The following is a 12,279-nucleotide window of genomic DNA, read 5'->3' as shown; positions in this document are numbered from 1 at the left end:
ACGGAGGCAGCGGATAGGCATCAGCTAACAGTCCCAATGATACATGGTAGAGTTGAAGTGATTAGAAGACTGTAGTGCACGGAGGCAGCGGATAGGAATCAGCTCACAGTCACGATGATACAGTAGATGGTAGAAGTGGTATGGGAACCACAGTAGCAGAAGTGGTTTGGAAACCACAGAGGTAGAAGTGGTTTGGAAACCACAGGAATCAGCAGGGCTGAATAAACAAGGAAACACAGGAACACCTTCAGAGACTCATGGGGAATGAGACTCCAAGATCAGGCCACGTGGTAGTGACCACAGGTGCTTAATATAGGGAGGTTGCCTGATCTGCCAATTAAGTTAAAGGGGTATACACTGAAGTATAGAAAAGGGCTGCGCATGCGCAGACCCTCAGGATGGTGGACGGCCACGGTTCCTAAATGTCCGGGAAGAGGCACTCACGGTCCGGTGAGTGACATGGTATAGGGCAGTTTTTCAGGGTTTGGACTAGGCCCCTTATCTCCAGTGAAGGGCAATCTTAATGCTTCAGCATAACAAGTCATTTTGGACAATTCTATGCTTCCAACTTTGTGGCAACAGTTTGGGGCCCTTTTCAATTCCAACATGACTGTGCCCCAGTGCACAAAGCAAGGACTACAAAGACCTGGTTTGATGAGTTCGGTGTGGAAGAACTTGACTGGCCCGCACAGAGCCCTGACCTCAACCCCATCAAACACCTTTCGGATGAACTGGAACGCAGATTGTGAGCCAGAACTTCTCGTCCAACATCAGTGCCTGACCTCATAAATGCTCTACAGGATGAATGGGCACAAATTCCCACAGATACACCCCAACATCTTGTGGAAAGCCTTCCAAGAAGAGTGGAAGCTGTTATCACTGCAAAAGGGGGACCAACTCCATATTAAAATATGTGTATGTGAATACAATGTCATTACAGTCCCTGTTGGTGTGATGGTCAAGCGTCCGAATACTTTTGTCCTTATAGTGTGTGTGTATATATATATATATATGTGTGTGTCACTCAAACCAGGAACAGTCCACAAACTGCATTTATTGACTCCTAACTCTGTGAGTATTTAGTGGGCTGTGTGATCAGTCACACAACTATGTTGTGTGACTGAGATGTCAGAGGGTTGTTGTCTTGTGTTAGCTGTGTAGAGGGTGGTAATAGGGTAACCTAGGGAGGTCAAGGGGTGGTAGAGGAATATTACACGAATGCAAGAGATACATCCTGTATTGACCCCCCTCCTGTGGTCTACTGATCCCTCATATAGCAGCCATAGCTGCTATTAGCAGGAAGTGAAACCAGGGCGTTTGGCGGAGCATTCTTGTTCATGTTTGTTTGTGTTTCCCCGAACATTACGTTTCAGGTATTGGCCACTGGGTGCTTTGTTTTTTTTGTGGCTGCCTCTAGGTGGCAGCACTTTGATATTGAGAGCTTGCAGTCTATCATCTGGCCAGTAGGTGGAGACAGAGTGTCTGGAATTCATTATTTTGTATATCAATTTAATGTTTCTTTGCTCCTGTTCCCAGGTGTTTATACTCCCTGCCTCATGCAGGATTAGTACATTGCATTGTCTGCAGCTGCTTAGACAACTTATCCATATCCTGAGTATATTTTATGTCCTTAGTATCCTGAGCCTAGGCATCCAGTTATATGTCCGGTTTGTGTACTTGCCCTAGATCCTGCTAATTGGATTATACATCAGTGACTCGTCTACTTTAGAGACAATGGACTATGTCTGCTTTGTTTAGACTATCCTGGCTCCTTATCCTATTGTAGATCCTGTGCCTTGTTCTGTTTCCCAGCCTCAACCTACTGTATTCCACCATCCCAGGTGATTTCACCTGTAGAGGTCATGACACTTGGTTCACCTTCTGGTTATCTGATCATACACCGGGTTCATCAGAGAGCATTGCTTCATAATCTCCTTATTCCTCTCCAATGAAATGAGGAAACTGCAGGTTAGCAGCGAAATGCGTTTCTGCTATCGTCATCTAATTTTAAGGATTTAAATTGGGCCACTATCTACAAGAATGAGAACCTAAGGACACAAGGTACTCTGGAGCGAGGACTCATCCTTGGACACTGATACCACAGGATAAAGATGACTGGACTGGAAAAAACAGCACAACCATTTTCCCAAGCTGGACTAGGCAAGAATAGAAGAACATATCTCGACCCCACCATATTAATTTAGTGTTTTAATCTATTATTATTTTCCCTAGTTTGTGAAAATAAAATTTGGGGTTGATTCCAGACCAAAGGCAAGCAGCTTGTGCCGCTCCAGCTGTTGAGGACTACTGGTATGCTGGAACTTGTAGTTCCACACCACCTGAAGTGCCACATGGTGCCTTTGCCCAGTCTAACAGTTGCATGTGCCATGTTCTGTAGGGGAGAGTTATGGCACAGTCATGGTCTCCGACTATGCACCCATTAATGATCGGCAAGTCAATGTGACCTTAAGTGACTTTTGGAAGAATTTGAACAACCAATAAAAAGGCAGAGATGAGAAGATTTAGCTTAGAATTTAAAAACACTGGGGACATTAAGTGGTGCAAAGGTAAAAGTTGGTGTTGTCCATAGCAACCAATCATGTGTTTGTTGGCCTACAGACTTACTGACATACAGACTCAGGGGAACCCTTATTTGAAAGAGGGGAGTCCTCATTATCCATGCTCATTATTTGCCCCCCACCACTTGTCTCATAGCCTTTTCCATTGTATGTCCACTTGCTATGCCCCTCCTCCTTATCATCCCACAACCTTAATCTTTGTGCCCCCTGTGTCTCTTCTCCCCACCTCTTTCTATTTCGCCAGGCATATCGCACTCCCCCCCTTTCTTTATCCCCCTGTGGCTTTAATCTCCCCTCCTCTTTCTTCATCACCCTGTGCCTTTTATCTCCCTCCTCCCCCCGTCTCCATCACCCTGTGCCTTTTATCCCTCCCCTTCTTTACCCCCCTGTGCCTTTTATCTCCCCCCTTTCTTCATCCCCCTGTGCCTCTCTGCGTTCCTCCACTCTTTTACTTACCTCTGTATTGCCTTCCTCATCACACTGTGCCCCCTCCTCATCACACTGTGCCATGGCGTCACCTTTATCACACTGCCCCTTCATCATCGCACTGTGCCCCCTCCTTCACTGTGCCCCCTCCTCATCTCCCTGTGCCTCCTCCTTCAATGTGCCCCCTCCTCATCTCACTGTGCCCTCTTCTCATCACACTGTGCCCCCTTCTCATCACACTGTGCCATCTCCTCATCTCACTGTGCCCTCTGCTCATATCATTGTGCCCCCTCCTTATCACACTGTGTCCTCTTCTCATCACACTGGGCCCCGTCCTCAACTTACTGTGCCCTCCTCTCTTCACACTGTGCCCGCTCATCCCACTGTGTCCCCCTCCTTCACTGTGCCGCCTCCTTATCACACTGTGCCCTCGTCTCTTCACACTGTGCCCCCTCTCCTCACACTGTGCCCTCTTCTCATCACACTGTGTCCCCTCCTCATCACGCGGTGTCCCCCCTCATCTCACTGTGCCCCCTCCTCATCACACTGTGCCCCTTCCTCATCACACTGTGCCCCCTCCTCATCACACTGTGCCCCCTCCTCATCTCACTGTGCCCCCTCGTCATCACACTGTGCCCCCTCCTCATCACACTGTGCCCCCTCCTCATCTTACTGTGCCCCCTCCTCATCACACTGTGCCCCCTTCTCATCACACTGTGCCATCTCCTCATCTCACTGTGCCCTCTGCTCATATCATTGTGCCCCCTCCTTATCACACTGTGCCCTCTTCTCATCACACTGGGCCCCGTCCTCAACTTACTGTGCCCTCCTCTCATCCCACTGTGTCCCCCACCTTCACTGTGCCGCCTCCTTATCACACTGTGCCCTCGTCTCTTCACACTGTGCCCCCTCTCCTCACACTGTGCCCTCTTCTCATCACACTGTGTCCCCTCCTCATCACGCGGTGTCCCCCCTCATCTCACTGTGCCCCCTCCTCATCACACTGTGCCACTTCCTCATCACACTGTGCCCCCTCCTCATCACACTGTGCCCCCTCCTCATCTCACTGTGCCCTCTTCTCAACACACTGGGCCCCCTCCTCAACTTACTGTGCCCTCCTCTCTTCACACTGTGCCCACTCATCCCACTGTGTCCCCCTCCTTCACTGTGCCGCCTCCTTATCACACTGTGCCCTCGTCTCTTCACACTGTGCCCCCTCTCCTCACACTGTGCCCTCTTCTCATCACACTGTGTCCCCTCCTCATCACGCGGTGTCCCCCCTCATCTCACTGTGCCCCCTCCTCATCACACTGTGCCCCTTCCTCATCACACTGTGCCCCCTCCTCATCACACTGTGCCCCCTCCTCATCTCACTGTGGCCCCTCCTCATCTCCCTGTGGCCCCTCCTCATCACACTGTGCCCCCTCCTCATCTTACTGTGCCCTCCTCTCCTTACACTTTGCCCCCTCAGGGCTGGATTAGCAATAGGCCCTTTATAGTTTTCAGCCCCAGGCCCATGTGGCCCTTAATCTGACCCTGTATATGTTGATGAATACGGGTCTAGGTCCGCTCTGCTCTATCAGACAAAACACTGCAGGATACGTCCAACACATGTGTGGGATATAAAGCGATGCAGTGAATTTTTTTTTAAATAAATGTCACCTGGTATAATTATTAATGTCACCTAGTATAATTATTAATGTCACCTGTTATAGTTAATAATGTCACCTAGTATAGTTATTACTGTCACCTAGTATAGTTATTAATGTCACCTAGTATAGTTATTACTGTCACCTAGTATAGTTATTACTGTCACCTGGTATAGTTATTACTGTCACCTAGTATAGTTATTAATGTCACCTAGTATAGTTATTACTGTCACCTAGTATAGTTATTAATGACAAAACATTAAAAAGTAAAAATAAAATTACATTTTTTTTTCTCTCCATACAATCATAGTTGTCTACTCTCTGCACTGTAGTGTACAAGGACATTGGGTCCTTGTGGTTAGAGGGACAGAAGGTCCCTGATGGTTAGCGGGGCAGTAGGCTCAGGTCTAGCAGGACACTAGGTCCCACAGTAGTGCAGGGGACACTTGTTCCCTTGGTAGGTAAGTGGTAAAGTACTGGACGGTTTACAGAACCCCTCCATCTGTCTGGAAGGGCACCTAAAGTCCTGAGCCCCAGGACAGGGTCGGCTTAACAGCCAGGGGCTCGGGCTGTGGCCAGAGCCCTGCATAGTGACAGAGTGCCAGTGGACCTGGACGACCGAAGACGGGTGATTAGGAGAATCCTGGTTGCGGAGGCAAAGGGTACGGTGTGCTCCATAGCAGTAACTCGGGATTGAGTGAGTATCTGGGGTGTTGGATTGTTCTTTGTGGCTTTGTCTCCCATGTTTTACAGGTGTTGGTCATAAGACAAGGTATGCGGAAGACCCCGGCGAGCGAGGACCTTTATAGCGGTCACCTTGTCCTGGGGTTGCTCTCACTAATTCTAACCCAGTTAACCTAAGACATCCAGGATTATAATCATGCTTAGAAGTGTAGAGTCTCAAAACACTATGGGGTATATTTACTAAGCTGCGGGTTTGAAAAAGTGGAGATGTTGCCTATAGCAACCAATCAGATTCTAACTGTCATTTATTTAGTGCATTCTTCAAGTTCATACTTGCCTCTTACAGTTCAGCCCTATCGCTCTCTAAACAATCTTTCTTTAAAGCTCTAATTTCTTCCCAATCCTCCAAACCCCGTTGGCTTTTTGCCACCTTCATCTCCCTCCTCTCCCCTCCCCCTTCCCCTCTCCCACTCCCCACCCACGCTCTCTGCTGTCGACTTTGCTACCCACTTCACCTCCAAGATTGAGTCTATACGTCATGACATCTCCGAGCAGTCCATTCTTACCCCACCCTCTCCCCCCTCCATACCCAATCTGTCCCCCTTCTCACCCTCCTCTGCTGCTGCTATCTCCTTTCTCCCCTCCCCTCCTGCTGGCTCACCCTCCTACACAGGACCCAATCTCCTCCCACCTCCTCCGCTCCCTCTCTCTTGAAGCCTGCTCCCTTGCACACCTCCTCAACCTCTCCCTCCCCTCTGGAATCTTCCCCTCCTCTTTTAAACATGCTCTTGTCTCCCCCATACTCAAGAAACCGTCCCTTGATCTCGCCTCTCTCTCTAATTACCGCCCTATTGCGCTTCTTCCTTTTGCCTCCAAACTCCTTGAACGGGTTGTCTACAACCGTCTCACCTTCTTTCTCTCCTCTCACTCACTCCTTGACCCGCTCCAATCTGGTTTTCGCCCCCTCCACTCCACTGAAACTGCCCTCACTAAGGTCACTAATGACCTTTTCCTCACTAAATCCAATAGACACTTCTCCCTTCTTATCCTACTTGACCTCTCTGCTGCTTTCGATACCGTTGGCCATGCACTCCTTTTGCAAACTCTCAATTCTATAGGCTTATGTAACACTGTCCTCTCCTGGTTTTCCTCTTGCCTTACCAACTGCTCCTTCTCAGTCTCTACTCATGATTCTACATCACCCCCTCTTCCCCTACCTGTTGGTGTTCCTCAAGGCTCCGTTCTTGGCCCCTTGCTTTTCTCCCTCTACACCTCCTCCCTTGGTGTCCTCATCCGCTCCTTTGGCCTCCAGTACCACCTCTATGCTGATGGTACCCAAATTTATCTTTCATCCCCTGACCTCTCCCCTTCCCTTCTGTCTCGTGTCTCCTCCTGTCTCTCGGCCATCTCATCTTGGATGTCCCAGCGCTTCCTTAAACTCAATATTTCCAAGACCGAGCTAATAGTCTTCCCCCTTCCAGGTCTCTCCCACCTCCCCCCCTCTCTATTTCTGTTAATAACACTACCCTCGTTTCTGTCCCCCAAGTCTGATGCCTTGGGGTCATCCTTGATTCCTCCCTCTCATTCAAGGCTCACATTGTGTCCCTCTCAAAATCCTGCTACTTCCACCTTCGGAATATATCTAAGATACGTCCCTTTCTTACCACTGAAGCTACGGAAACCCTTGTTCAGTCGCTTGTTATCTCTCGCCTTGACTACTGTAACCTCCTTCTCTCTGGCCTACCTAATTCTCGCCTTGACCCTCTTAAGTCTATCCTCAATGCTGCTGCTCGCCTCATTTTTCTCTCCCGCCGCTCTGTATCTGCAGTCTCCCTCCAACAGTCACTACATTGGCTCCCCATACCCTACAGAATTTAAACTCCTCACCCTCACCTTTAAAGCTCTTAATAAATCTTCCCCTCCCTACATCTCCAATCTCATCTCTACCTACACTTCTAGCAGCCCCCTCCGCTCTGCCTGTGACCGCCGCCTCACTACTTCACTGATCACCTCCTCTCACTCTCTTCTTCAGGACTTTGCCTGGGCTGCTCCCCTGCTGTGGAACGATCTTCCACGTTCCATCAGGTTAGCATCTACTCTCAAAGACTTCAAGCGTACCCTTAAGACTTATTTCTTTATTCAAGTCTATCAGTCCTCCTCCTAACTCCCTTGTCCTGTCTCTCTCCCCCAGTTAGTACCACCCTATTTGTGTCTTGCCCTTCCCTTTAGGATGTAAGCTCTCATGAGCAGGGCCCTCTTTCCTTGTGTGCTCCTTCTACTATTCCATCACCCTCTGTACCTCTTGGCCTGCTTCGCTAGCCCTGTTTTCCCTGTTTCCTTAAGCTTCGGCCTTCTTCTCGCTGATTTCTACCATCCCTTTCACTATCTGTCCCAGAAATAATCTGATTTGCTTTACCCTGTCACCTGTGTTTCTACATATTTTTGTTTCATGTTGTGTCTTGGTTCTCTGTTTTCTGTATATGTAATGTGTGGCGCTGCGGACCCTTTGTGGCACCTTATAATTCAAAGATAATAATAATAAAATAGATTTACTTAGGCCTAGTAGGGCACGGAGTCTAACAGCCCCCTAGTCTTCACCAAGAACCACCGCAAGGTGGGATGGATTTGGCTACAAAGGGACTTCAGGTTGCGGCCCTTGGGTTGGCCCCTAGACGTGAGAGGGATAGGTGAAAAGGCAACACACTATATAAAACGGATGGTACCTTACAGGGTGATGTGGAGTGCTACTGGATACGGCTGGCACTCCGCAAAGGATCGGTCCCACAGGAGGTATCAGGATACAAGCCGGGTTCGGTACACAGGTCAGATGGCAGACAGCAATAGGAGAATCCAAGGGAACAATAAGCAAACCGGGTCTGGTACACAGGGAGAAACAGCAAGAATGCAGGTTTGCAGGAACACACTATCCACAGAGTCAGAAGGAGGCTAACCTGACACAGGTAAACGTCAGATCCTCCTTTTTATTCAAACTTTTATTCCCCCCGATGAGGAGTCACATGACAGTCCCCCACCACAAACCCGGAAGTGCGGTTGGATCGTGGACAGGTAAGACATGGAGGACATAATATATTCCAGCTCTGGTAATCTAAACGTCTCTATTGCCATTGGAGCATTCGGTATATACTTTTTCATTCTATTTTCCTCAGAGGAACCAATTCAAGTCTGATTATTGGATACTTTGTCTCTTTTACTCTGAAGGATAATTATAAGCATTAGAGGACTCTTTTCCAGTATACTCCATTGAGAGGCTCTTCATGCTCATTTGATTGTGCCTATGAGTTGCAGTATATGACACAGGTGCTCTCAGCCATACAGCACTATATTGTATTATATGTAGATTTGTGTATTTGTTGTATGTTTTTAGCATTATATTTATTTATATTTTTTATCATTAAAATATTTTATATATTTCCGCAGTGTATGTTTATGTGTGGTTCAGGTATACCATTGCGTTTGTGTTTTTTTGTTATTTGTCTTGTTGGGGGAGCGCAGACCCCTTGCAATTGGTGATCGTGACCACAGCTTATCTAGCAACGAATATATATTGTGCTTGTTGAGTATGCATAAAATACATTTATCAGGAAGTTATTATAGTCTACTGTACATAAAATGCATTTTTGCAGTTGCTCCTGATTACAAACACATGTTCTAGCTGTATACACAGCCGTCATCACTAGTAATCAGCACTTACACCTGACCTGTAGCTGGTACAAGTGATAGGACATCTTCTCGTGATTATACCTTCTACTCACACCAACATAAATTATACTCCAGAATTGACTTGATAATGGGTTGCAGTAAAGCTATTCAACTTCTGACTCATTCTGAAATACTCCCCAACCCCTGGTCGGATCATTCGGTAGTTAAGGCTTCGTTTGATCTCCTGGATAATTCTAAAGGCCGCCATGGAGACGAAACAAATCTTTGCTCAAACTTCCCCCAGTTTAAAGAGCAGGTGGGCTCCCACCTCCAAGAATATTTTGACCTTAATCTCACTCCTGAATCCTCTCTTTCCACCGTATGGGAAGCACACAAATCAGTCATTAGAGGGGCCATTATCAAATATTCATCATTTTGCAAAAAGCAGCAAACCATGAACTCTAATTTCTCTTACTGCCCAATTGCTGCAGCTCGAAAATATCCATAAACAAAACCATTCAAAATTAGTTTAAAAACAAATTCTCTCCATCAGGGGCGAAATTCTATCACTACTGGTGGAAAAAAACTGAACGAGCTCTTCACTGGCTCAATCAAAAATTCTATGAGAAAAGCAACAATCAGATACTATGCTAGCAAGTAAATTAAAAGCTAAACAAGCAGCTCAGGCAATCATGGCAATAAGAGATAAAAAGGGCACACTTAATTATGATCCAACAGTTATCAATGACTCTTTTCACAGATTTTACAAATCTCTCTATAATTTAAATACCGATGGGCCCCCTTCATCCTCCTCACCGGCCATTTTTCAGCAATTTCTAAGGGCTTGTAAACTACCAACACTAGACAGGACCTGAGCTTCCAAATTGAACTAGGATATCTCTGAGGATGAGATTAAAGTAGCCCTTAAGTCCCAAAATGCACCTAAGGCTCCTGGTCCTGATGGATTCACCATCTCGTACAATAAAACTTTTGTGCACATTCTGACCCCACATCTACTTTCAACTTTTAACCTGGTCCTCCAGGGTGGGAAGAATCACAAAGACACCACACGCTCCAATATTATAGTCATACCTAAATCCAACAAAGACCCCCAACTATCGGCCCATTCCTCTGCTAATCACGGACATCAAGCTATTTGCTAAGTTCATAGCAAACAGGTTGAACAATCACCTGGCACAACTGAACGATCCAGATCAATTTGGGGTTGTTCCTAATAGACAAGCCCTTGATAATACCAGGAGGACTATAGACTTGATTTCCTATATAATTTCTTCCAAACTTTACTCTGTAATTTTAGCGCTAGACGCAGAGAAAGCCTTTGATAGGCTCTCTTGGCCATTTATGTTTCAAACCCTTAAAACCTTTGGATTCTTTGGTAATTTTCTTCAAGGTATTCAAGATCTCTACCATAACCCGTCCTCCTCGGCCTCAACGAATGGCTTGAGCTCATCCGTGTTTGGTATTAATGACGGGACAAGACAGGGCTGCCCTCTTCCCCCTCTGATTTATGTGTTATGTATTGAATTACTTGCTGCTCGGATTCAACTGAACCCAAATGTGAAGGTAATCCAGGTTAATAGCAGAAAATAAAAGATTTCTCTCTTGGCGGACGATGTCCTCCTCACTCTTTCCACGCCCCAGACCTCCCTTTCTAACCTATTTGTGGAGCTGCAGAAGTTTGGTTCTCTCTCCAGATATAAAGTGAATAATTCCAAATCAGAGGCTCTTGCACTACATCTTCCGCCTCACACTAAGAAACTATTGGAACTTAACTTTGATTTTCAGTGGCGTCCTCATGCAATTCAATACCTGGGCATCTTCCTCACAACTAACCCCCTTTGTTATCTACTATTAAACAAGATCTACTCATCTGGAATTCTCTTTGTATCTAGTGGTTCGGGAGAATCAATATCATTGCAATGAACATCCTGCCCAAGTTGTTATATCTATTTCAAACCCTCCCTGTCAAAGTACCAGATTCCTTCCTGAGCTCTATTCAGTCTCTCTGTGGTAATTTTGTGTGGCAGGGTAAAAGACCCAGATGTAGTAGGCTCTGTTTAGCCAAAATTAAATATGACTGCTCACCTTCCCCATCCTATAGTCCTTGACATGTACAAACCCCACCACAGAGCAGAATGATTTTACACCATTGTTTCAAAGCTCTGAAGGTGCCTATGTAGAAATATAATATAATCGGTTGTGTCTGGACTCTGCACTGATGGTCAAACAGAGGTTTATTGAGTTTGCTGGGACTTGCCGTTCAGAAACATGGCCAATTCCTGATACAAAGTTACTGATTGAATACAGTGAGAAAAGTCTCACACATCACATCAGAAGAAATAGCTCAGTCGGCTAGTAATCAGGTTCTTTACTTGCAGTTATAGAAGAGGCTCAGGTTTGAAGCCCCTGTCTGGTTTCTTTTTAGTAAATTGAATGTTGCAGCAGGCTGATTGAAGACATTGAGAAAAGTATAAGGTGGCTCAGTTTAGTAGTGAGATGCCCATGGACAGTCATAGTAGATGCCTTGCTGTGAATAGCCTGAGTGGCTTCCTTTTCAGCACATTTCATGTTGCAACAGGCTTGATGAAGTCCCTGAGAAAAGAAGTCCCTCAATACTATCTAGCTTGGTGGTGCAGTCAGCAGGAGATCTGTTTATAGTTTATATGGGTTCCAAGGTTCAAACCCACAGCCAGGTAACATTTACAGCTCTTTTGATTTTGCTCCAGGTCCCTTGATAACATTGATAAAGACTCAGTGCTGCCCACATCATGTACTGGCTTGGATGGCTCAGGTGACTAGTCGCCAGATTGCTGACTGTGATGTTTAAGGTCCTGGTTTGAATCACCAGAGAGGTAACATTTACATCTCCCTTTGTTTTGCTCCAGGCCCCTTGATGACATTGATGTGGACACACTGCTGTCCACATCATGTACTGGCTTGGTGGCTCTGATGACTAGTAGCCAAGTGCTCCCCTGTCAATAGGTGCCTGAGATCCTGGTTCAAATCCCCCTTTGTACATTAGTCATTGTACCTTGCTGGCTCATGTCATTGAGAAGCTTCTTCCTATGTACCTGAAGGATGGTCTGTCTTCATTCAAATCAAGGGCATAAGTTAGTGGCAAGCAGTAAAGTGCTCCACCAACAGAGAGATCCTTTGTAAAAGAGTGGAACATAAGAAAGAAATGTACTTTTGAAAAGTTGGCTGTTAGTTTCTTTAGAAACCCCCAACAGCCAGGTTTTTACATAATGCTAGACAAGTAT

The sequence above is a fragment of the Mixophyes fleayi genome, chromosome 11 (genome assembly GCF_038048845.1).
Source record: "Mixophyes fleayi isolate aMixFle1 chromosome 11, aMixFle1.hap1, whole genome shotgun sequence".
Classification (NCBI taxonomy): Eukaryota; Metazoa; Chordata; class Amphibia; order Anura; family Limnodynastidae; genus Mixophyes; species Mixophyes fleayi.
This window is presented reverse-complemented; position numbering follows the sequence as displayed.